This window comes from Macaca fascicularis, chromosome 1 (assembly GCF_037993035.2).
Source record: "Macaca fascicularis isolate 582-1 chromosome 1, T2T-MFA8v1.1".
Classification (NCBI taxonomy): domain Eukaryota; kingdom Metazoa; phylum Chordata; class Mammalia; order Primates; family Cercopithecidae; genus Macaca; species Macaca fascicularis.
The window spans coordinates 159,178,392-159,205,005 of NC_088375.1; the positions used below are offsets into that span (position 1 = coordinate 159,178,392).

Here is a 26,614-nt window from a genome sequence, read left to right on the forward strand (position 1 = left end):
TCTCATTGTATTTGAATTATCAAGTTCGTATGTGTGACTAGAGCTTGTTAGATTCATTTTTAGCACATGTGTGCCTAAAGAGAAAGCAGGTTTTAGAAAAGAACAACGGAAGTTAATTATTTTGCTGTATAATGCTGTTTTATTAAACATTTGGCTTTGGCATTATTCATTGGCATCTGTCATTTCTCTATGCCTGAGGCTTTTGATTCAGATAACAATTCATCAGATAAGCACAATTATTCAGCAAGAAGCCTCTGTGTGAGAACCTGGAGTGTAAACTATTTCAGATGTCCTTTGGGGTGATATGGCACTTTACCGGAGACTAACAAAACCAACATAAACTCTCCTTGGCCCATGAAATTCATGACTGCAAGGTTTACTTGATCATGTTTATTTCAAAATAATGAGAAAGTAGATTTGAAAGTGCTTTGAACTTCATAGAATGCTTAGCAAACATAAAAGTATTGCTATCATTATCAATTATGCTTACTGGAATGTTCCCCTTAATAATGTGAGATTACTTTGAAAAAGTAGCAAGATCTGCTATCTTTAGTTTTGTGCAAGTTATGGGAATGTAGTAACAAATAATCTCCATTGACAAAGAAATATCTGACTTATTATCTATTTTGTCACTATCTTTTAGGCTTTCAGCACTTGGCAAAGGAGAATGAGATTGAGGAGGTATAGAGGAATCAAGAGATAGGAGGGAAATAATTCCTGGAGAGACTGTCACTGAAATGTGCTGGGAAGACTGGCTCTTTGTCTCTCCCTGACCCTATTAATCTGTCCTTGTATTATGTTTTTTTTTTTTTTTTTAATGTTCATTGAAGTTGATGGAGTCTTTTACTAAATTAAATCTTCTCTTCTAAAGTTACCTTATATATCAATACAAGCTACTAGTTTTCTAAGGTTCATTTAGTACTCTGAAAATAGGATGAGGAAAGAATCAACTGAACACTTTATTAAATGTCTGACTTTGCCTTAAGCATATTGTGTATATTGTAATATTGTTATGGCAACCCTACAAATTAGGGAAAGCTATCTTCGATTTATATGTGAGAACAAAGAAGTTTCAAGATGATACATCGATTTGTTCAAGGCTATACAACTAGAAAATGAGAAAGCTGGCATTCAAGACTATACTCCTTGGAACCCTTTACTCATGCTTTTGATCCTTACCTGCAATACTGACTTTGAAGTGAAATGTTCATTGATTTGAAGTTTTCAAGGTTCTTTCACCAAAGTAATTTTCTCTGATGTTACCAATAATTATACTGAAGAGCAGAAATTATTTGCTTCAGTTTTACAAGGGAACCTCAGAGTGTTTGTATCAGTCAAAATATCCACGGTAACAAAAAAACTTAAAATGTGTAATGGTTCTAATATTGTAAAGTTTGTTTATTTCCCTTTCATATGAAGTCAAAAAATATCTTGTATATAATTGATGGGGTTGGCTCTCCTCCAAGCAGTGATTCAGGCATCTATGTTCCTTCAATTTTGTGGAGCCTCCATTTTAAACATATGGCTTCCAAGGGTGTACTTACAGAAGGTAGATAAAGTGATGATAAATATTACTTTTGTTTATATTCCAGTTTTTGCAGGCAATAGTTTTACCAAATGCTTTGCCACTGCATACTAAGAATCTCCATCTTTCGAGCCTCAGATATTAATTTCTTATTATTTACTGCCTGGCCACAAGTGACATATATTTTAGATTTTTATCATAGCAATAGTCGATTTTGATGCATGACTTTCTGTATTGATTATGATAGAATAGTTGCTCTTATTAAATAAACTTTAGAATTGCCATGGTTTAACACAGTAGTTTATTTCCAGCTCACAAAATAGCAATATTGGGTTCACAATGGTATACTTGTGTGTTAGGGATGGTAGAAATCAGGTTTAGGAGGACTGTGCTCCACATGGCAATTTGGACGTCTTGGCATTCATTCATATGCCATCTTTAGCAGGTGGCTTTCAACATCATGTGGACATTGACAGCCAGATAGTGGATGGGGGGGGGTTTATGGGCAGAGTCTATTAAAGATGCCTGTCACTTCTGTCCATATTTCATTGCCTAGAACTAAGCATACCCACACCTAACTACAAAGGAGGCTAGAAAGTGCAGTAGAGCTGTGTGCCCAGGAGAAGGGGTAATGAGTTGTCAGATAGCTATTCTCTGCCATAGTGGGTAATGAGCATATTTACACTAGCTGCATCTGTACATTTGACAAAGAACTGAGTGTGTTCACATGAACCGATAGAGTATTGAAAACTATTCCTGCCATGATATAATAAGAGAAAGAGATAGGGTAGTCAAAGAGCTAACTAGCTCCAGTTAAAAGCTCCTGTGTCTTATTTGAGTATACAAAATATATTTATAAATACAGTTATGCATTGCTTAATGATGGAGATATGTTCTGAGAAATGCATTGTTTGCTAGGCAACTTCATAATTGTGTGAACACCTTAGAGCAAGGGTCCCCAATCCCCAAACCATGGACAGTACTGGTATGTGGCCTGTTAGAAACTGGGCCACACAGCAGGAGGTGAGTGGCAGGCAAACAGGCATTACTGCCTGAGCTCCGCCTCCTGTCAAGATCAGGGGTGGCATTAGATTCTCATACGAGCACAAACCCTCCTGTGAACTGCACACACGAGGGATTTATGTTGTGTGCTTTTTATGAAAATCTAATGCCTGATGATCTGAAGTGGCACAGTTTCATCCTGAAACTACCAAACCACTCCCTCCCAGCCCCCATTCATGGAAAAATTGTCTTCCACAAAATCAGGTCCCTGGTGCCAAAAAGGTTGGGGACCACTGCCTTAAAGAGTATTTTTACCCAAACCTAGATGGTATAACCTACTTCACACCTAAGCTATATGGTATAGGTTATTGCTCCTGTGCTACCAACCTATACAGCATGCTACTGTTTTGAATACTGCAGCTAACTAGGACACTGTGGTAAGTATTCATTTAGCTAAACATAGAAAAGGTGCAGTAAAATTATGATATTAGAATCTTATGGGATCTCCTTCATATATGTGGTTTGTTGTTGGCCAAAACATCCTTATGTGGCATATGACTATAGACAAAACACTAGGCAAACCTGTTTTGAGTATATTTGCTGATAGTAAAAACTTGACTTTCTTTCTTTTTTTTTTTTTTTTTTTTTTTTTGAGACGGAGTCTGGCTCTGTCACCCAGGCTGGAGTGCAGTGGCGCGATCTCGGCTCACTGCAAGCTCCGCCTCCCGGGTTTACGCCATTCTCCTGCCTCAGCCTCCGAGTAGCTGGGACTACAGGCGCCCGCCACCTCGCCCGGCTAGTTTTTTGTATTTTTTAGTAGAGACGGGGTTTCACGGTGTTAGCCAGGATGGTCTCGATCTCCTGACCTCGTGATCCGCCCGTCTCGGCCTCCCAAAGTGCTGGGATTACAGGCTTGAGCCACCGCGTTGACTTTCAATGTACTGCATGCAATTCTATCATTTGAGAGAAGAAGTGTGCTTATGGCCTATGAATGAGTTCTCTCATCTTGAAAAAATCCATATTTGCAACTGGATTAAATTCATTTCATGAACATTTTACATGCCTGCTGTTTTAAAAAACATGATTTTGATAATAATGTGTACTTTTATTTCACTAAGTATGTCTGCCTTTAGTGAGAAAGAAAAACACTAATTGCATAGCTTTCATTGTCTTATTAAATAGAAAATATTTTTGAGGACTAAAGTAAAAATAGTGGATTAGCATGCAAATGTTATAATCAAATCTAAAAATTGCTATTATGTTAAGGAAAATAAATTAAGACAGTAGAATGGGTAACATATTTTCCTATGCATTTTAAAGAATGCAGCATAAGGTTAGAATTTGTAAAATGGAAATTATGATTAAATGGACTGAAATAACATCACATTTTAGGAAGGTTGTGCTGCTACTTCAGTAGTTTTATTATGAAGGTTTATTGTTGGTTCCTTGGCTTGGATATATTTAAGATTAGATGTGTGGAAAAGGGAAAGTTCACACTGAGCAGGTGCAGTGTACATGCACCATTACAGCTGACCTATTGGGAAACATGGGCCTAAAACCAGGTTTTAAGAAATACTGAATGAATGAATGAATGGCAAATTTCAGGTTATTTAGTGCAACATACTGTCAGAAATAGAAGTCTTACTGTATATGTAATCATAATTTTGAAAATGTCTTAATGTATACATAACGATTATTTTTTCTAACAATTTTCAAGTTGTATTCTTATCCTCCTCCTGAACATGATAAAAACCTTGGCATGCTTTAAATATCCACTGATTAGCATCCTCCTTCTTATCTTGTTGTGTAGAAATTCGGTTTTGCATTTTTAAACACATGAAATATGTTACTAATTTTGTAGTCATTAGCAATTAAATCTAGCAGTACTCAAAAAATCAATTTCTGTGGTATTGTTTCTTGTGAACCACACCTGACCTCTGGGTTTATTTTCTTTCTAGATGAAGTATATTCTTAAGTAATTATTTTTCCTGTGGAATTAAACATTTTTAAAATTGAAATGTATATATTTAAGACATACAATGTGTTGTTTTGATATACATGTACAAAAGAAACTGATTACTACAAACTGAATATAGAATTAACATATCCATCTCTTCACAGACTTACCATTTTGTGTGTGTGTGGCAAGAACACCTAAGATCTAATCTCTTAGGAAATTTCACATGTGTATTACAGTACTATTAACTATAGTACTCATGCTGTACATTAGATCTCTACAACTTATTTATTCTACATAATGAAACTTTGTTCCAGTTGCCCAATATCTCCACCTACTACTCCCCCTACACTCCAGGAAATCACCATTGTACCCTCTTCTTCTATGAATTTGACTTTTTTAGATTCCAGAAATAAGTGAGATTATGCAGTAACTTTCTTTATGTGTCTGATTTATTTCACTTAACATGATGTCCTCCAACTTCATTTACATTGTAACAAATGGCAGGATTTCCTTTTTTATAAAAGTCAGAATAAAATACAAACACACACACACACACACACACAGACACACACAGCAATTTTTTTCCCATTCATCTGTCTATAGACACTTAGGTTGTTTCCATATTTTGGATATTGTGAATAATGCTGCAATGAACATGGGAGCACAGATATGTCATTGACATATTGATATCATTTCCTTTGGATATGTATTCAGAAGTGGGATTGCTGGATCATACATATAGCAGTCCTTCCTTTAATTTTTTGAAGAGCTTCCATACTGTTTTCCATAATGACTATACCAAATTACATTCTTATTGATAGTGTGCAAGAGTTCCCTTTTCCTCACATTCTCATAAACACTTATTTTTTGTCTTTTTGATAACAACCATTCTAATAGGTGTGAAGTGACATCTCATTGGGTGATATTAACCATCTTTTTACATACTAAGTGGCGATCTTTATGTCTTCCTTGGAAAAAATTTTATTTAAGTCCTTCGCCCATATTTTCAACTGGGCTATTTGTATTTTTGCTATTGAGTTCTATGAGTTTCTTATATATTTTGGATATTAACTCCTTATTAGATATATGGTTTGGAAATATTTTCTTTCATTTTGTAGGTTGCCTTTTCATCTCATCGTTCCCTTTGCTTTGCAGAAGTTTGTTTTTAGCATGATGTAGTCCCACTTTTTTTGTTGTTTTTTGTTGTTGTTGTTGTTTGTTTGCTTGTGTGTTTTTGGTGTCATATGCAAAAAAAAAAAAAAATCTTAATCAAGACCAACATCATAGAGCTTGTTCCCTATGTTTTTTCTTAGGAGTTTTATAGTTTCAAGTCTCACATTAAAAGTCTTTAATCCATTTTGAGTTGCTTTTTGTGTATATTGTAAGATAAGGGTCCAATTCCATTTTTCTTTTTTTTTGCATGTGGATATTCAGTTTTTCTAACACCATTTATTGAAGAGACTGTCCTTTCCCCATTGTCTATTCTTGGTACCCTTGTCAATTATTATTTGACAATTTATTTGTGGGTTTCTCTCTGGGCTCTCTATTCTGTTCCACTGGTCTGTGTGTCTGATTTTATACTAGTATCATCTTGTTTTGATTAGGACAACTTTGTAGTATAATTTGAAATCAGAACCTGTGACATTGTCAACTTTGTTCTTCTTTCTCAAGATTGTGCTATTTGGGGTTGTTTGTGATTCTGTACAAATTTTAGGATTCCATTTCTGTAAAAATTGCTTTTAAAAATTTGATAGGGATTACCAACAAAAAAAAAGGATGAATGAGATCTAGTATTTGATCATACAACAGAGTGACTATAGTTAATAATGAATAATTGTATATTTAAAAATAACTAAAAGAGTGTAATTTGATTGTTTGTGGCACAAAAGATAAATGCTTGAGGGGATGGAGACCCCATTCTCCATAATGTGATTATTTCACACTGCATACCTGTATCAGAACATCTTATGTACCCCTGAGGTATATACACATACTATATACCCACAAAAATTGAAAATTTAAAAAATTAAATTTTTTGTAGAGATTGCATTTTTATAGCGATTGCATTTGATGGTGTTTTACAATTTCCTTAAGCTGTTTTCACTCTTTTTCATTTTTTTTCTTTTTGCTTCTTTGAAGGATTTCTGATACCTGTTTTTGAGTTTGCTGATCCTTTCTTCTCCTTATCTAGTCTGCTGTTGAGCCCCTGTATTGAAATTTTTCAGTTATTGTATTATTCAGCTCTATGATACCTGGTACTTTCCTGTGTTTTCTGTTTCTTTGCTGGAATTCTCACTTTGTTCATACATTATTGTCCTTATCTCAGTGAACATCTTTATGACTGTTTTTGGTTTTTGTTTTTGTTTTTTGAGACGGAGTCTCGCTGTGTCACCCAGGCTGGAGTGCAGTGGCGCGATCTCGACTCACTGCAAACTCCGCCTCCTGGGTTCACGCCATTCTCCTGCCTCAGCCTCCCAAGCAGCTAGGAATACAGGGGCCTGTCACCATCCGGCTAAGTTTTTGTATTTTCAGTAGAGACAGGGTTTCACTGTGTTAGCCAGGATGGTCTCGATCTCCTGACTTCATGATCCACCCGCCTCGGCCTCCCAAAGTGCTGGGATGACAGGCCTGAGCCACTGTGCCCGCCCTATGACTGTTATTTTTAACTCCTTCAGGTAAATTACCTATCTCAATTTCATTAGGGCCAGTATCTTGTTCTTCTGTTTGGCACATATTTCCGTTTCCTCGTTTTCCTAGTTGGTTTCTGTGCGTTAGGTAAGACAGCCATCTCTCCCGGTCTTAAGAGATTCTGGGTGCCTCTCAAATTTTGTGCTGCAAAGACCCATATTTTTTCTCAGTGGTCTCAGAAGACTGAAATTTACCAAGTTTCATCAGTGCTCTGAGACAGTGAGATAGGATCCATTTCCTAGAGTAGCAGCTAGGAAAGTTGGAGTGCTAGATGTAAGATCCAATTCATTTTCTCTTCATGGAGAAGCCGGAAGCTGGGGTTTATTCCCCTCTCACTCTTCACTGAGACAGAGAGACCTGTGGAAAATTTCTGCGTGCTCATTCAGACTGAATGCTCTTTCAAATCGCTTCTTTGCTCTTTGTCACTTTCAGGGATCTAGTGAATGCCAGGCCCCATCAGCTCTCAGATAAAGGTGGCTTGAGACCAGCTTCTCAGGTAGCAACCAGAAAAGCTGGGATACTAGATGGGCAGGCCAACTCCTAGGGAGAAGTTGGAGGCTTAGTTTTATTGCTAAAATGAGCCAGGAGAAGGAGCTCTGGGAGTGCCACCTGCCTGTTTAAATTCCCAGGGCATTAGTGATTGCCTGCCTCATCAGCTCCAGGAGCCAGTGACTTTGATGCTAGATTCTCAGCTTCCAGAGATATGCAAGTTTGGAGTTAATTCCTTGGGTACTAGCTATAAGAGTTGGGTGCTAAATGTGTGGTCTAGGTTCTGCCAGGGAGAAGTTGGAGGTTTGATTTTATCATTGGAGAAGGCTGGGGGTAATGTTTCAGTCCATTGTGTGTTGCTATAACAGAATAGCTGAGACTGGGTAATCTATAATGATCAGAAATTTATTTTCTCACAGTTCTGGAGGCTGGGAAGTTCAAGATAAAGGCACCAGCATCTGGCAAGGGCATTCCTGCTGTGTCATCACATGGTAGAAAACAGAAAGGCAAAGAGACAAAATGGGGCCACACTCACCTTTTGATAATGGCATTGCCCTGATGACCTAATCACCTCTCAAAGATTCTACTTGTTAATTTCAATGTGAGTTTTGGAGAGGACAAACATTCAAACCATAGCAGGGAGAGAAACCATAGGAATTGCCACATTCCCCTTTATGTTTCCAGAGGACTAGAGATTGCTTACCTCATCACCTTCCAGTACAAGCTAGCTAAAAGCCAGGCCCTCAGGCAGATGCTTTGAAGTGAGAATTTTCTCAGTCACTTTGTGTACAGCAGTCTATAAACTAGCTTCTGGATTTTTCTCAGATGAAACTGATCCACGCATAGCTGTTTATTTGGTGTGTCTGTGGGTGGAGGGAGAATCCTGTGCCTCCTATTCTGTCATTTTGCTAACTTCCTTATTGAGATGGTTTGTTTTATATCCTGTAAGTCATTATATATCTGAAAATATATGTTTATTCATGATGACAGTTTAGCTAGGTATAGATTTTTTTTTATTAAAATCTATTTTTTCCCTCAGGATTTTGAAGATATTATTATATTGTGTTTTCAGTCTCTACTGTGGCTGATAATTCCATTGTAAAATCTAATTAGTGTTCTCCCATGGCTAATCTCTGTTTCTTCTCTAATAGATTTTCTGCTTGTTGCTGATTTATCTATTTCTTCTTGCAATTCGTTGGTTCTTGCATATTGTGTTTTCAGGCTATATTGTTAGATTACACATATATTGATGATACACATGTATTCACTGATATCTAATTGTACATTTGTATTGTTTGCTATCTGGCTTGGACATGTAAAGGTTGAACACCATCTACTTTTATTTGTGGAGAAAAAAATCATCAGACACAGCCAAAGGCTTGAAATCCTCTGGCATTCTGTATGTATATCATTGTTTTTTTAGTTTCAGGGGTCAAAAATCTGCAAAGTAGCTTAAACAAATAAGGGACTTTATTAACTCAACTAATTGTAAAAGGCAAAGATGACGCTGAATGTGTCTGGAGTCAGGGAACTAAATGATTCCATAATACTTCTTTCATTCACTTCTCTGCATTTTGTCTTTTCTTCTAATACATTCAGGACTCTTCACATGATGTGGTCATGGTCTTTGTCACTTCTAGGATTTTATATGAAGGGCTTTGTAACCAAGTGAAGAAAGGATACTACCTTCTCACCTTCAGGTAGAAAATTCCAAGGAAAAGTTCCTGTTCCTCCCAACTCTGGACATTTGCCCATTCCTTGCCCAATCTCCCATGCCCAAATAGATGAGTATCATCATTGACCTAGTTTGTTTAATATGGTAACACTGTGGTCAGGAAACCAAGGGTTAGAATTTGTTACCAAAGGAAGGGAGAAGACGTGCTGAGTAGATAAGAGCAATTATCATAATACCTTTTTCCTACTTTCCCAGAGATTAAGAACATGACCCTTCCTTAATTCTAAGCTTGTTCTAGCAATATATCTTTATCTTTGCCTTTATGGAGCTTCCTTAGTCTTATCTATGTGTATTTAATAGCTTTTTATGTACTTTCTTAGCATGTTGTGTTTTATAGAATTTATTACCTTGCCTCACAGTTATAGCAGGTGTATATCTTCCTTATTAGACTATAATCTCTGTGGTAAAGGACTGTGTCCTTTCCATTTTTTAATCTTTATTTATTCATTAATTCAATCATACATTCATTCTACTAATATTTATTGAGTGCTTCCTTTTTGCCAGATACTGTCATAGCCACTGGGCAAATAGTGGATGTTCAATAAATAAATGTCTTCTTGAATAAAACTTCCTGGATATTCTCAGAAAATGTTTCTGTTATGCTACTAAGGTTTTGACAGGCTAATTTTCCTGTTATTGTAATTTAAAAGCACAAAGTCTAGAGAATGACCTTTGAAATGTTACACATGATGTGCATTTCAAAAGAAAAAATTTGGATTGGCATACCAACTTCCTCATCATGTTTTGAAATGTGATACTTCAGGGATAAGGCAAAAGAGCAAAGCAGGCCAAAATCCTCTCCACAGAGAGATGAACTGCAGGGCCCGTCACATTCCTGTTTTCATTAAAACAGGTAACATACCCATTGTGTTCAGTCAGCCATAGGCTATTTCAGGATACTTTTTAACACCTTGAAGTCACTAAAATAAATTCCACTGCTTCTCAGGGTATCACCAAATAGAACAAAAGGTAAAATAAAAAATGGAAGAAATGAAAACCCCATATTCTATCCACTTGTTGTGATAATAAAAAAATGTATTAAAATCAAGTCCCTCTTTCTAGGACAAAATAACATTTCTTTAGAAACAAGCAACTGATGTTCCCACACAGCTTGATATTTTCCTGCAGATCCTGTGATGCTACCAAAAACCTGCATAATACTGTGTGTGTGTGTGTGTGTGTGTGTACTTCTGTGTGTATGTATGCACAAGTGTATGAGTTTGTTAAACTCTGTGAGACTACCTACACATTTTCCTAGGACAGCTATATATGGTTTTGGGAAAAATAAAGCATCATGAGCCAGGAAACTCCTTAGAAAATCAAAATCAAAAGTGCACTCATTCATTTATTTTTATCTAATATTTTATCTCACCTTTGTGATTTTATGCATCCTGTTTCTTAAGCCTATACTACTTCCCTTCTTCCGTGTATTCAATTAATTTCAATCCTTCAACTATAAGTAACAGGAAATCTTCAACTCACATAACTTAAACAATAAGTAAATGTATTATCAAGCCTAGAGTTTCCTGGATTGGTTAATTCACATCTCAGTGACATCACTGAAATCCTAGATTCTTGCTATCTCAAAATTCTTTGATCCTCAGCATATCAACTTTAACCTCAAGCTATTTATATGATGGTGGCAAGATGGTATCACAACCAGTCACAGCAATTTCCTGCTGAAAAGCATCTATCTTTTCCATGTATGTCTTTTTCAGAGTAGAGAAACTATACCCAGAAACCCCAGGAGACTTCCCCTCATAGCTCATTAGCCAGGGTTAGGTCACAAGCCCTGACTAAGACAATCCCTGGAGAGGGGAATGGGGTTACTATGATGGGTTTGAATTAAAAGTATTTACTTTGGAGTGGTAAAACAGAAGGGTAGATGCTGGACAAAATCAAGGCTCTACCTTGACAAAATCCTTGCTCAAAAGCAAGGAGGAAAAGGAAATCTGATATGAGGCAAGTGTTAAGAACAAATAACTTAGATCTCCAACTTTTTTTTTTAACAGTGGATTTGCTTGCCTTTAATAATAAGCAGAATAAGTAAGTTGTACCTACTAAATTAGGAATATCAATTCTTTACTCAGCTTCTTTATGCACTAACCCATATAACGAGTTACACTGACCTTGAATGTGTCTCTCCCTGACCACTGGAGATAGAATTAATCTTTCTATTCTGTGCTCTCCATACATACAAACTTGAATGAGCATGTGGAGACACATATTTTAGTTTTTGGAGAGAACAAAACTCTAACAAATTTCAAAGCATCTTTTACAAACTTTTCTCTTTTCAATGAACAATAGTGGCAAGATTAGATGGATAAAGACAATGAGAATGTAGAAAGTTTTGAGTAACTGTGTCAATAATTATTCTTCAGATATTGATCTATAATGTGTCATAAAATAGTGTAAAGAAAAATGCTCTTTTCACAAATTGTAAATATTTCTTCTATAGAGGACCAGCCTTATTAATTATAAAAGCTATTATCCCAATGTGTTTTTTATGGAAAGCCCAGAAAAAAGAAGCCATTTGTAGGTGAACAGAAAGAAAATCACTTAATTCACAAAGATATCCCAAATGCCTTTGTTAAAGACATAAGCAATTTTAAATGAACTAATCCATTAATATCTACCAGTGGTTAAATGTAGCATTCTGTTTATTTAAGTCAGTAATTGCTATAAATGATAATGATTCTTCATATCGCTAGATATCCAATGCATTATTCATTCCTCCTTAGGCTGAGATATGAGAACATCAGAGCTATTATAGGTTTATGTAGTGATTTATAGGAAGAATAGATTATTTATTAAAATAATAGACAAATATTAAAGGGGCATTATTGACTCACTATTTTTTCTGATGCTTTATTAATTTTTTTATTATTATGTTTTAATTTTACAATTTAACATCTTCATGTGGAGCTGAAATTCTAATTAGTGTGAATTTTCGTGTCCTTATTGGAGATCAAGCACCTAAGGGTATTGAACATATAATAATGTCACCTCTTGTTTTTGGTTAACTCTTTATATGGGTTAGTGTGTAATGAAGCTGAGTAAAGGATTAATATTCCAAATTTAGTAGGTACAAATTATTTATTTTGCTATTAAAAGTGAGTAAATCTACTGTTAAAATAGCTGGAGACCTAAGTTGTTATTGGTTATAAATATCCTTCCTTAAGTATTAAAATCTACTTATTTTTTGTCAGTATCTTTGGCAAATTTTTTTAAGTTGTCTTTTGTTTTCTTGACTTGCCAGTATACTCCATTTGTCCTTTCATTCATGCCATCACATAAGATGTGATGGAGACTCACTGTGCTAACAAAGGCAGGCCATTCCATCTAAAGCTTCTACCTGCTAAAACATAGATAACTTTTTAATGCTGCTTCTGATTTTTTAAGGGCTTAAGCTTGAAAATTTCCTGTCTTAAAAACAACCAACCAACCAAACAAATGAAAAATCTAGTTATTGACCTTGCATCCTGTATTCCATGGTTACAGGGTGAGCATAAATGATGACAGAATATTTGAGAGCTGGCTCTATGTTTTTCTTTTTCATCTAACTATTTTGTTTTTAGACACACTTTTGTTAGTGAAGCAAGAGCTATGGAGCAAAAATTCTGAATATTTTTATTTTCAGGTCATTAAAGCTTTCTCACTCCTCCTCTCCTCACACACATGAATTTATTTATTTTTTTTTAATAATTACTCTAAATTCATGTATAAATTCTGGGCTTATTTTTAGTAAGGAAAGGCTACTTTTATTTTGAATTGGAGAACAACTGTCAGTATTAAAATTGACTTCAGGCTAGGCACGGTGGCTCACGCCTGTAATCCCAACACTTTGGGAGACTGAGGAAGGCAGATCAACTGAGATTGGGAGTTTGAGACCAGCCTGACCAACATGGAGAAACCCTATCTCTACTAAAAATACAAAATTAGCCAGGCATGGTGGGGCATGCCTGTAATCCCAGCTACTTGGGAGGCTGAGGCAGGAGAATTGCTTGAACCCGGGAGGCAGAGGTTGCGGTGAGCCAAGATCACACCGTTGCACTCCAGCTTGGGCAACAAGAATGAAACTCAGTCTCAAAAAAAAAATTATTTCAATCGACTATCTTAGATATTTGACTTGTACACATTTTTAGCAAGTTGTTTATATGTCATCAGGTTATTTCACCACAGAACATATAAATTAGTGTTATAACTACAGAAAAATGTCACGTACATCTCATTATCACATGACAGATTTAATCTTAGATAAATAAATAATTTTATTAAAAATAATTAAATTTCAAGTATTTCTAGTTATTGCCAACACATTAATGCACAACTGAATGATTCTGGAAGACTAAATATGAATGATGGCAGTTGATTTTTTGAAAATCCAGATTATTTGGACAGTCGTTTTAAAATTCAGACACAAATTAACTCAGTACTTTGTTAATTTTACAATCATGCACTGTATGATGACATTTTGGTCAAATGTGGACCACGTATACAATGGTGATCCCCTAATATTATACTACGTTGTTTTTACTTTACATTCTCTATGTTTAGATACACAAATACTTAGCATTGTATTCCAATTACCTACAGTGTTCAGTACAGCAATATGTTGTACTGGTTCACCTAGAAGCAATGGGCTATACCAGTGGTCCCCAACCTGTTTGGTACCAGAGACTGGTTTCGTGGGAGACAATTTTTCCACGGACTGTGGGAGGGGAATAGTTTTGGGATGATTCAGGCATATTATATTCATTTTGCCTTTCATTTCTATTATTACATTGTAATATATAATGAAATAATTATACAACTCATCCTCATGTAGAATCAATGGGAGCCCTAAGCTTATTTTCCTGCAACCAGACGGTCCCATCTGGGGGTGAGGGGACACAGTGACATATCATCAGGCATTAGATTCACATAAGAAGCATACCACCTAGATCCCCTGCATGTGCAGTTCACAATAGGGTTTGCACTCCTATGAGAAGCTAATGCCACTGCCAATCTGACAGGAGGCAGAGCTCAGGTGGTGATGTAAGAAATGAGGAACAGCCATAAATACAGATGAAGCTTCACTGGCTAACCTGCTGCTCTCTCCCCACTGTGCAGCTCAGTTCCTAACAGGCCACAGACTGGTACCATCTGTGACCTGGGGGTTGGGGACCCCCAGGCTATACCATGTAGTCTAGATGGGTAGTAGGCGATCTCATATAGGTTTTTGTAAGTATACCCTATGACATTCACACAATGATGGAATCCCCTAATGACATATTTCTCAGAAGTGATTCATGATGTTAAGTGACAAATGACCATATTTTAGACTTGGCCAAAAATCATCTCAACATAGGGTACCTTGCCCTCAGAGGGTTCATAGAAATGATCACAGTCCATTGAGCTCTGAGTCAATTCTGTAGTAGCTCCTATAGATTATTTCTTTAGACCCCGAACAATTGATTGGTCTTAGATAAGACATTTTCTATGCAGTATGTGTGATGCACACTTTTCTGTAATTATTTGAAAGTGCCAAACTCTATCTTGTCTCAGACCTACTATAGACGTGGTTTCCTCTGCCTGGAGCTATTTTTGCCCTATTTGCAAGGCTAGTTTCATTTTATATATCAGGTTTCAGCCTGATACTTCTGAGTTGCCACTTTTCACTACTCTGTAAGAGTTCCTCTTCCTGTTATTCTCTTTCTGTATGCATTGTTATTTACTTCCTTTTACCTGTTGCAATTTATAATTATGTATTTATTTATTGTCTGTTGTCCCTTCATTGCTATCTCTCAGAGACTGAAAACTCCATAGTAGCAAGGACGCATAATAGATAATATTAATAGACATTTATTAAATATTTGATGACTGAATGAATGATCCTGGTGTCAAGGCCAGAACCTAATCCTAGGTCTCCAGAATCCCTATTATTGTACATTAGCCACTGCACACTTACAATAAAATATCAATTAAATGATTTCCTATCTTCTACGCATGTAGAAAATAAGCCTTCCCATGACCTGAATTCAACCACTGTCTAATTTCCATGATATATTGGGAAGCATAACAGAACTAAGTAATTAAGGCCTCTCTAGGAATATTATTGAAATAATACAATACCAAGAATAGTAAGATTCAGAACAGAAAGAAAATGACAGTTTCTTTCAACAGTTAAAAATCTTCTGCTTTTCAAAAAGACTGATCTACTCTAAACCAATCAAAACTTTTGACTTTGAGTCAATAGTTACCTTCTTTAAAGATAAATAATTTCTTTTATTTGTGCTTCTTTTCTCTGAATTTTGTAAAATTAATAGAAAAAGAGTAAAACTCCACTTGACACCTATTGAATCCAGCATAATTAAGATCTATTTATTTTCATTTAAAAACAAAACAAAAATTAATTATTCAATATAACTCCCTTTACACACACACATATACCCATCCTGCATTTTTTTCAAGCACAAATTATCTTGGAGACTTACTTGATTAACTTAGATGTGAAATAATTTTCTTGTCTATATCAAGGACAGAATGACAAATATTCTCAGATTCTCTTAGCAACAGGCATTTGATTTGCTGTCTTGAATAGAGCCTTGTAAAGTTTCCTTTTCAGGAGAACTACCATATTTGAAAATGTTGCCTTATTGTTGTTTTAAAATTTTCATATTATTATTTTATTACTAAATAAATTAATGTATGCAACTTTAGAAATAGAAAGTGGTATGGTTTGGCTCTGTGTTCCCACCCAAATCTCAGGTTGAATTGTAATCTCCACATATTGGAGGAGAGGCCTGGTGGGAGATGATTGAATCACAGAGTGGATTTCTCCCTTGCTATTCTCATGATAGTAAATGAGTTCTCATGAGAACTGATGGTTTTAAAGTGTGATACTTCCCCGCAACCTCGACCCTCTCTCCTGCCACTATGTAAGATGTGCCTTGCTTCCCCTTCACCTTCCACCATGATTGTAAAGTTTCCTGAGGCCTCCCCAGCCATGTGGAACTATGAGGCAATTAAATCTATTTTCTTTTTAAATTACCCATTCTCAGGTAGTTCTTTGTCACAGTGTGAAAAAGGACGAATACAGAAAAATTGGTACTGGGAGTTTGGGGCACTGCTATAAAGATACCTGAAAATGTGGAAGTGACTTTGAAACTGGGAAGCAGGCAAAGGTTGGAACGGTTTGGAGGGCTCTGAAGAAGACAGGAAGATGTGGGGAAGTTTGGAACTTCCTAGAAACTAGTTGAATGATTGTGACCAAAATGCTGACAGTGATATAACAATGAAGCCCAGGCTGGAGTTGTCTCAGATGAAGATGAGAAACTTACCAGGAACTGGAGCAAAGGTCACTCTTGCTATACTTTAGCAAAGAGATTAGCAGCATTTTGCCCCTTCCCTAGAGAACTTAAACATGGAAGTTTGAATTGAAATAGATGATTTAGGGTATCTGGCAGAAGAAATTTCTAAGCAGCAAAACATTCAAGCTTTTTCTGAAAGCATACAATCATATGCGTTCACAAAGAGATTGTCTGAAATTAGAGCTTATGTTTAAAAGGGAAGTAGAGCGTAAAAGTTTGGAAAATGTGTGGCCTGATTGTGTGATGATAAAAAAGAAAAACCTATTTTATGAGAAGAAATTTAAGCTGCTTGCTTTTGGAATTTTCATAAGTAAAGAGAAGCCAAATATTAATAGCCAAGACAATGGGGGAAATGTCTCCAGGGCATTTCAGAGATCTACATGGCATACCCTCGTATCACAGGCCTGTAGGCCTAGGAGGAAAAAGTGGTTTTGTGGGCCAGGCCCAGGGCCTTGCTGCTCTGCGAAACCTCTGGACTTGTTGCCTGTGTCCTGGCTGGTCCAGCTCCAGTTGTGGCTAAAAGGGGTCAAGGTACAGCTTGGGCTGTTGCTTCAGAAGGTGCAAGCCCCAAGCCTGGGCAGCTTTCGCATAGTGTTGGTCTTACAGTTGTGCAGAAGGCAAGAGTTGCGCTTTGGGAGCCTCCACCTAGATTTCAAAGGATGTATGGAAACACCTAGATGTCCAGGCAGAAGTCTGCTGCTGGGGTGGAACCCTTGTGGAGAATCTTTATTAGGGCAATGCAGAGGGGAGGGCAATGCAGAGGGCAATGCTGCCTAGGGGAGCTGTGAGAAGAGGGCCACCATCCCCCAGACCCTAGAATGGTAGATCCACCAACAGCTTGCACCATGCACCTGGAAAAACCACACTCAATGCCAGCTAGTGAAAGCAGCCACAGGGGCTGTACACTGCAGAGTCACAGAAATGGAGCTGTATGAGGCTGTAGGAAGCCACCTCTTGCATCAGTGTGTGCTGGATGTGAGGCATGGAGTCAAAGAAGATCATTTTAGAGCTTTAAGATTTAATGACTTCCCCACTGGGTTTCCGACTAGCATGGGGCCTGTGGTCTCTTTGTTTTGGCCAATTTATCCCATTTGGAATGGAAACATTTACCCAATGCCTATACCCTCATGTATCTTGGACGTAACTAACTTGTTTTTGATTTTACAGGCTCCTAAGTGGAAGGGACTTGCCTTGTCTCAGAACTTGGACTTTTGAGTTAATGCTGGAATGAGTTAAGACTTTGGGGGACTATTGGGAAGGCATGATTGGTTTTGAAATGTAAAAAGGACATGAGATTTTGGAGGGGCCAGGGACAGAATGATATGGTTTGGCTCTGTGTCCCCACCCAAATCTCATTTTGAATTGTAATTCCTACATGTTGGAGGAGGGGCCATAATTAACTTGTATTTACATAACACATTTTTTGAAATGTAGTTGAAATTAACAAATTGTAAACAAATCTTTAAATAAAGAATAATTTCTTATTTTCTTATCTCATTAAAAAGAAGGGTAAATCTAATTCTCTAAATGTTTCAGCAACTCTTTCATTCCGGGGTCTCATTTTTGCCCCATTTGGATTTTCCTTAACATATTTTCTAAATCCTAGCTACAGTACATCTCTGTTTTATCTTGTTTCAAATAATGAGGCGTTTTTAATAGCTAAATTATCCTATGTTCTATGTATAAGACTATTTGTGGTTTTAGGGAACTAGATGTCTTTAAACTTTTTTTGTGGTTTAGAACTTTGATTTTAATAACAATAGTAATAAAAATGATATCTGGATTTTTAAAACAAAGCTTTGCTCACCTCTTTACCACATCTAAGGATCTTTTTCTCTTAATTTCAGATTGATTAATCTCCTTCTGAGGTAGCACTTCTGTTTCCCTCAGGCCAGTTTTGGCCAATGCAGTTTTCCCTTTGTCCTGAGGTGGCAAGCCATTTCCCGTCTCCTTTCCTCTCTAAATGTTTACACTAAAGCCTTTTCTAATTTATTGTTATGCTCAGCAAATAGAAGAAGCTCAGTAAATATTAATTGAATGTGAATGGAAGTGTAATTTATTGTATTTTCACCATAAATGTTATTTATTCAATTTTCAAATTTATTTAGTTGGTAAATTTAACGTATCATGTGACTTTATTTTATTTCATAATTTATCATAATGTTTATCCTATAAGTAAATTCCTTAGTGTTTTATATTTTCCTGAAAACCTTATCAAGTAATACAGGAAGAAACTTATATATACCTGAGGGAAAAAATTGAAAGTTATCTTTAATTGTTAAAACAAATTTTTTTATTTTTTTTTTTTTTGAGACAGAGTCTCGCTCTGTCGCCCAGGCTGGAGTGCAGTGGCCGGATCTCAGCTCCCTGCAAGCTCCGCCTCCCGGGTTTTCGCCATTCTCCTGCCTCAGCTTCCTGAGTAGCTGGGACTACAGGCGTCCGCCACCTCGCCCGGCTAGTTTTTTGTATTTTTTAGTAGAGATGGGGTTTCACCATGTTAGCCAGGATGGTCTTGATCTCCTGACCTCGTGATCCGCCCATCTCAGCCTCCCAAAGTGCTGGGATTACAGGCTTGAGTCACTGCGCCCGGCCTAAAACAAAATATTTTAAGAATCTTAAGGACAGAGGCTTTGCTATTTATTTGTTTTATGATCTTCCATTTCATCTGCTATACAAGTTAAATAATAGATTGCTATTAAAGTCTTAGAGTTCAAAAACTAGAAGATTTGTATTCAACTCATGTTTCTCATATTTCAGGGCAAGAAGGAATTTTAGTGATAGTCCAATCTAATCTTCTCATTTTTCAGAGAAGAAAACCGAAACATCAGAGACTGTTGCAGCTAGTATAGTGTGTACTGTATACACATGCACACACACACACACACACACACAAATACAAATAGCCAATGTGTATTCAATATTTTGGTTAATAAGTAGAATTCTAAATGCTTTACCTTGTTAATCTTGATAACTACATATATATATATATATATATATATATATATATATATATATATATATATTTTTTTTTTTTTTTTTTTTTTTTTTTGAGACAGAGTCTCGTTCTGTCTCACAGGCTGGAGTGCAGTGGCATGATCTCAGCTCACTGCAACCTCCACCTCCTGGGTTCGAGCGATTCTCCTACCTCAGCCTCCTGAGTAGCTGGGATTACAGGTGCGCGCCACCACTCCTACCTAATTTTTGTATTTTTAATAGAGACAGGGTTTCACCATACTGGTCAGGCTGGTCTATAGCTCCTGACCTCATGATCCACCCACTTCGGCCTCCCAAACTGCTGGGATTAGAGGCCTGAACCACTGCGTCTGGCCACTGAGATATATGTTGTTTTTATCTCCATTTTACAGATGAAAAAGTGACTCAGGGAAGTTAAATAAGTTCATCACCATCACATCATTAGTAAGTGTTAAAGCTGGGAGTAGGATCTGTTTATTTAATCTCTTTGAGCCCTCACTCTTAAACACATATACTCTATTGCTTCTCTGATTAGAGCTGAGATATTCTGAGTCCTAATTCCTAATCCTGTAATGTTTCCATTATGGGCATTCTCTGAAAGGTTTGGAGATGGCTGAGGGTTCTAAGTGAGACATACATATTAGAGTGGCAGTGAAAATAGTGGGAAATGGGAATGAAAGTAAGCTGGTGAAACTGGCAGAATGAAAAGAGGAGCAAGGAGATATTTTAGAGGGAATGTTGGTTTGGAATTCTGGCTAGACAAGTAATAATAAAATATCAGAAGAAAATAGATCTTTCTGAGTAATCAGAGAAATAGTATTTGTTCAGAGGAGTTTAAACTCAATTGCTACTTGAGGATTGGTTCTTCCCAAGAGGAGTTGCAAAACAAGAGATAATATCAAAACTCATCTACTGAAATTTCTATTAAATACCTTCCTCATCATGCCTTTCCTTCTTTCAAAATAAATTTTCTATCATGATTGTTATTTGTCTTTTAAAAGGTTTCCTCAAATGATATTGGAAGGACATCTAGACAGAGGACATAAAGGCCACTCTTTTTATTTGGCTTTTGCTGAGCTGTGAATATTTAAGAGATGAAGCGTAAGATCATCATTATTGATGTTATTTTTCCTTATGAGGGGTTCTTTCATAAATGACACAGAGGGCAAGTGGTAAAGGACACGGAATTCAGGCTCTTCATTTCACTTCCTGCTGATGTGTGAATAACTCAGGGGCAACACACAACGATTTTACTTTATGCCACTTGGCATTTCATTCAGACAATTGAATTGTTGGTACTCTCTTACCAGAGGTCTTAGTAGGGCCATTTTAGTAGATCTGTGCTTTGGAAAAAGTCAGAATTATTTGAAAATTCCAGTTACTACGGTATGCTTTATGAACCAAATTATATGAAAAGAGCCGTTATATTGTTTATTATAAAATTAGTCTAAGTAGAATTTTCTGGATTGTTTTTAAAGGAAGCCAACTCACATCATAATTAAATATGTATTAAATAAGAGAAATATAGGTATGAAATTTTACTAATTATAACTCTTATATTGTCATTTTGAAAATGTGTTTGAGCCACATAATTCTATGCCCCACAAAGCAAACTTCCAATTAACTTGGACTACTAATTGAGAATAGCAAAACAAAACATCCTTGTGTAACGTTACACATAAATGTTTTACTATCAAGATTAGCCAATGACTTATATCTTGATTTTATGAATGACAGTAACTCCAATATACTGATTATCAATCCAGAAAATGTTAAAGTCAGAGGAGAATATTGGCATTTAGGCGTGAATTTGAAAGCATTAGTATTATAAGATTGAAAGTAGTGTTCTAGTGAATGAATGTAAGTATATAGAGATAATTATCCTGGGAACATGTTTAATTTAGCTTTAGTATGCACTGTTAAATGACTTTAATAATAAAACAGAATGAATCTAGTAAGTTCAGAATGGACAAATTTACTATCAACAGCAAGTGCCTAGGAATTGGTAGAAGGTGCAGATTGTATGACAATGAAATCTAAATACTCTTAGAAGTTCCTTCTTTTTTTATTTTTCAGATTGTTGCCATTCCCCATCTCCTGCCTTGAATCTTAGAATGAAATCTGTTATTGACAGTGAACTAATTTAATGAAGGAGTGTTAAATATTCAACGAAGCAGCAAATCTGCTCACATTTTAATTAACATATATTTTTGAAGAAACAAAGCAGGCCTACAGGCATAAAACAATGTTATGTCTATATGTCATATAGGTACAGGTATTGAATCAGGACTAAAATATTTGTCCTCTCTGATATTCTATGACACCACCACACTACAGAGCTACAGAGTTCATATTTAGAGGATTCATTATATTACTTAGTACTAAATATACCACCACCAGCTAGGTTGGACAAATTTGCTATTGGACAAAGTTGGAAAAGGTCACAACAGAGGAAAAAATTATTTTCTTATTTATAAAGAAAGGGAATTTATAAAATTATGGAAAGAACATAGGAAAAAATAAGGCAGGAGTCAAGAAGAAGCACTTGTAAAATAAGATGCTGATTATAGTGCTAGAATTAGAGAAGCTGATACAATAGGGAAAGTCATCTGTAAAATTATTATCTCTTGAAATTAAACATAGAAATGTGAATAAGAAAACATCTATGCGTGAATGGATTTTGATTGGGGCAGATAAGCATTTTTAGCAAAGAACAGCACAAATCAAGTACCCCCAAATTCTGCAATAAACAAACAAAACCCCATCACCTACCTCACCAAAAATTATCTGACACAATTGGGCTAAATCCATGTCATCAACTTAGAAATTTTGCCTTGGAAATCAGCCAGTGAAGTTGAGTCATATTTTCAGAGGCTTCCTCTTCCTCTTTGGAAAATCATCAACACATTTTCATTTTGTAAGCTATGTTTTTTTTTTTTTTTTTAAACCAGCATTGATTTTAAAAGCTTTATCCAATTCTTGGTTCTTGAATGTCCCTGAAGATATTTTTGAAGCATTATGCAAAGTGTTGCTCCCTCTGGAACTCCCATGTAGGCGCTGGAGATGTTGGGAAATGCTTGTGAGAAATTTTCATGCATAAAAAAGGACACTCAGCTGAATGCTAGATTGTAATTCAATCAGGAAGTTCTGATGACATTCTAAAACTGTAAAGTAGAGTCTGAATGCTTTAGGAATAATACCACATTGCCAACACTGAATTACAGCTAGTATTTTTACACGAGGACTAGGAATACTAGGAACATAAAACAATTTCATAGCCAGTTACCTTTGAGGTTGAGGGAGATGACAATTCATCACACAGAGATCTTTAGTGCATTCCACAAAGAAAGATTATAATATGTGTAAGAGTGAAGGCTTGCCACTTGTCAGTCTATGAGAAGGATTTGAGTATAGAGGATACAGTGGTCTGTAAAACATTATAGGACTTGTGAAATGAGGACAGGATTGCAATGCTTTTGAGGACACTCGGGTTGCCAGGAACACAAATCCTAGTCCTCATAAATACCACATTTATACTTTAATCAGAAAAATTCTATTGAGACTAACCTTTCAGTGAGGGAATATTATCTAAACAGAACACAGTCATTTCAGCTGCTAAATGAAAAACTTGTATTTTATAAGCCTAGAAAAAAGTGAGTTGAATGTTATCATAAGATAACACATGGTCTTGAGGCACCCTGGGGCGCTGATATCTCACATCACAGCACAAGCTCAAAAAACTCCTAGCTTGCTTAATAATTGTCAAAGTTATTTTAATTTGAGCTATAACCAATTATTTATGTAAAAATATACTGTAAGAATGATAGCAGGAGAGCAAGAACATGAAAATGTATTTTTTCAGGCTTGTTGAGATTAATGAACCCTCAAAAATGTTATTAACTTTGCAGAATGGGTACCACATCTAAACAGCTCTGCATTTCAAAATACCTTGGCTTTCTTCTCAAAAGAAAGAATTAAGTTGATACTCATGACTGAATCAGAAAGGTACTACTGACAGGTGCTCGGCACACTTTCCCCTGCATGACTCACCCTAAAGTTACCCTATTTTTTCCTTGAAGCCTTTTTATTCTGGTATTTTTCTTTGGTCTTGTTTGAAAGCTCTATTCCCAGTGGCTTGAAAGAAGAAGAATAAACACCCAGGCCCCGGTAGTGTTTTTGTTGTTGGTGGTGGTTTTTTTTTTTTTTTTTTTAAACCCAGGGAGATATGCTCTGCCTATTGTCCTGAACACTAGCCAAAATCCTACTAAAATACATTATCTAGTATTGCCAAATCCTGCTTAGCAAGACATGAAAAACCTGAGAGGTCCTTCAAGAGCTTGCCACAAAACAGATTATGGATCTGGAAAATAAAAATAATCAGGAAGTGGCATTATAAATATAGATCAGAGAAGAAAAATGCTTAGTGGTTCCTTGTTAATGGTACTTAAGAATGTGTAGAAGTTTTGGACAGAGGACACCAACTAACTAACTTGTTTGATCTTCTCTAGGGATAGATAGAATAAGAGTAAATGCCCGTAAGCAACTACACGAACAAATGCCCGTAAGCAACTACACGAACGGTTTACAGACTGAGCTAAGAAAAAGTCACTAGTCTAGATTCAGTAGAAGAAAATTAAGAAATAGAGGGCAGTAGAATGCCAGAGAGAGGAAATATTTTGAACACATTAGCAAAGGAAAAATAGGAAAAAATCGTATTTGGAGAAGAGACATGAGCTCTGCCTGCATTCTCTTGAGATCTTTTGCTTGATTGAGGGCATGGGCTTTCCCCCTGCCCTGATTGAGATAAAAGGCTATGATCAGGTAGCGGCAGTGCTTTGGAAGCTGCCTATGCCATTCCTCCCTCCCTTTCTTTTGTCCTGGTTCTGATTTAGTTCATGGGTGTGTGTGTGTGTGTGTTTGTGTGTGTGTGTGTGTGTGTGTGTGTGTGTTCACGCACACGAGCTTATGTATTAGATGGAGAGGGTTTTGAAATTTTTCCTTGTTGAAAGGAAGGCTTCAAATGGAATAGCAATCCATCTCTCAGGAAAATTCCCATCCTGGGGATTCCCTTGAAGGCAGAAATTCAAGCAATGATGAGAAAGGTGCCCTTAGACTTGCCCAGTAATGAGATGTTACAAGCCATTAATTTTATGAAACTCCAAAGAAACACAGCCAGGCCATAAAAAAGGTTAAAAAAATAGATCTACGAATCACTGAGAAAATACTAACTTTCCAAGTCCAGTGAATAAATTTGTATGAGCCCTCTGTTTTTTCCTCTCTGCATTTTATTTGAAGCTAGTTGTGTTTTGTTAGCTTTTTCATACACCCCAAAACACTTGCAAAATGCTTTAGTTTTAGAATTTTCATGTAATTGAGGAGCTAGAAACCCACCAAAGGTAGGGAGTCAAAGCAGAAACAGTTACTAAGACGCCTCTGAGCTATCCATTGCTCTGGAGATCAAGTCCATATTCGTTAAGGTAACTTAAAAGGGAGGGCAGCTTTGGGAGGCCGAGGCGGGCGGATCAGGAGGTCAGGAGATGGAGACCATCTTGGCTAACACGGTGAAACCCCGTCTCTACTAAAAATACAAAATATTAGCCGGGCATGGTGGCGGGCGCTTGTGGTCCCAGCTTCTGGCTAGGCTGAGGCAGGAGAACGAAGTGAACCCCGGAGGCGGCGCTTGCAGTGAGCCGAGATCGCGCCACTGCACTCCAGCCTGGGTGACAGAGCGAGACTCCCTCTCAAAAAAAAAAAAAATTAATTAATTAAAAAAAAAAAAAAAGGGACGGCAGGATGACACTCTCATTTAACTCCCTCCACCTGGACAGCCCCTCCCAACCCTCCACCATACTTATCTCAGTTTTTTGATATGCCATGCCAGGCCATGCTTCTTTCTGGTCTTGGACATTCCATTTCCTCTGCTTCAAATTCCTGTCACTTGGCTAACACCTACTTGTGGTGTAGGTTTAGTTTAGACTTCATTTTCTTTTCAGGAAGCCGACTCCGGTAACATTCCCTCCCTCTCACGTCTGGGTTATGGCCCCTCCTGCGTGCTTCCATTATATCTTCCCTATCTTGGTAGTCTTCACACTATATAATAATTTAGATGCCTATTTGCTTGGCTGTAGTAGTCCTCACTAGACTATAAAGTCTACCGTTATGTTACAGAAGAGCTCATATAACATAAACTACCTTTTGTGGAAGGATTATTTCAAAGTTGGGGAACTAATTTTAGCTGTGGCAGTATGTGAGAACATTTATAAGGTGGGGCACAACTATACATTCACTTGGTTTCTCTTGAGTGCTCATTCTTTTCTATCTTTGCGTATGTTTTTTACTGCTGTTTTAAAGTATAGCCATAGGGTTCTTGAAAACCAAAGCTTTTAGCTTCACATGTAGAGCTCATTCAATTTTTTTTTTTTAAAGTATTGTCTTGAGGATTGATTGGTTTGAAAGCTTGGTTGTTATTAAAAGCCCTTATCTTTCCAGGGTTATTCCTTAGTTGCTCTTACAGAAACACCTAAACTGTAGGAATATCTTTAATATGCTGTCAAATAGAAAGGTTGGTGATAAATACTTGCCTCTAAAGAATGTTTTTGGAGCTTAGGAAATATGCAAGTCATCCGTGAAGCCCTCCTCCCTTTGAACTGCAATTTTTATTATGAGAGTCAGGATACTTTGACTCTACCTTTTTTTTTTCTTCACAAGATCTGTCTCTGTCGCCCAGGCTGGAGTGCAGTGGTGTGATTATAGCTCACTGTAACCTCCAATTCCTGGGCTCAAATGATCCTCCCACCTCGGCTTCCTGAGTAGCTAGTACTAGAGGCATACACCACCAGGCCCAGATAATTTTTAATTATCGTTCAGACAGCGTCTTGCTATGTCGCCCA

The 26,614-nt window shown here is 36.7% G+C and overlaps 1 protein-coding gene across 8 annotated transcripts in view; it reads left to right on the plus strand.

The window, feature by feature from the left end:
• The window catches only part of SLC44A5 (solute carrier family 44 member 5), a 418,500-nt gene that overhangs the window by 136,479 nt on the left and 255,407 nt on the right, over positions 1 to 26,614 (plus strand). The gene's annotated exons all lie outside the window — the stretch shown is intronic.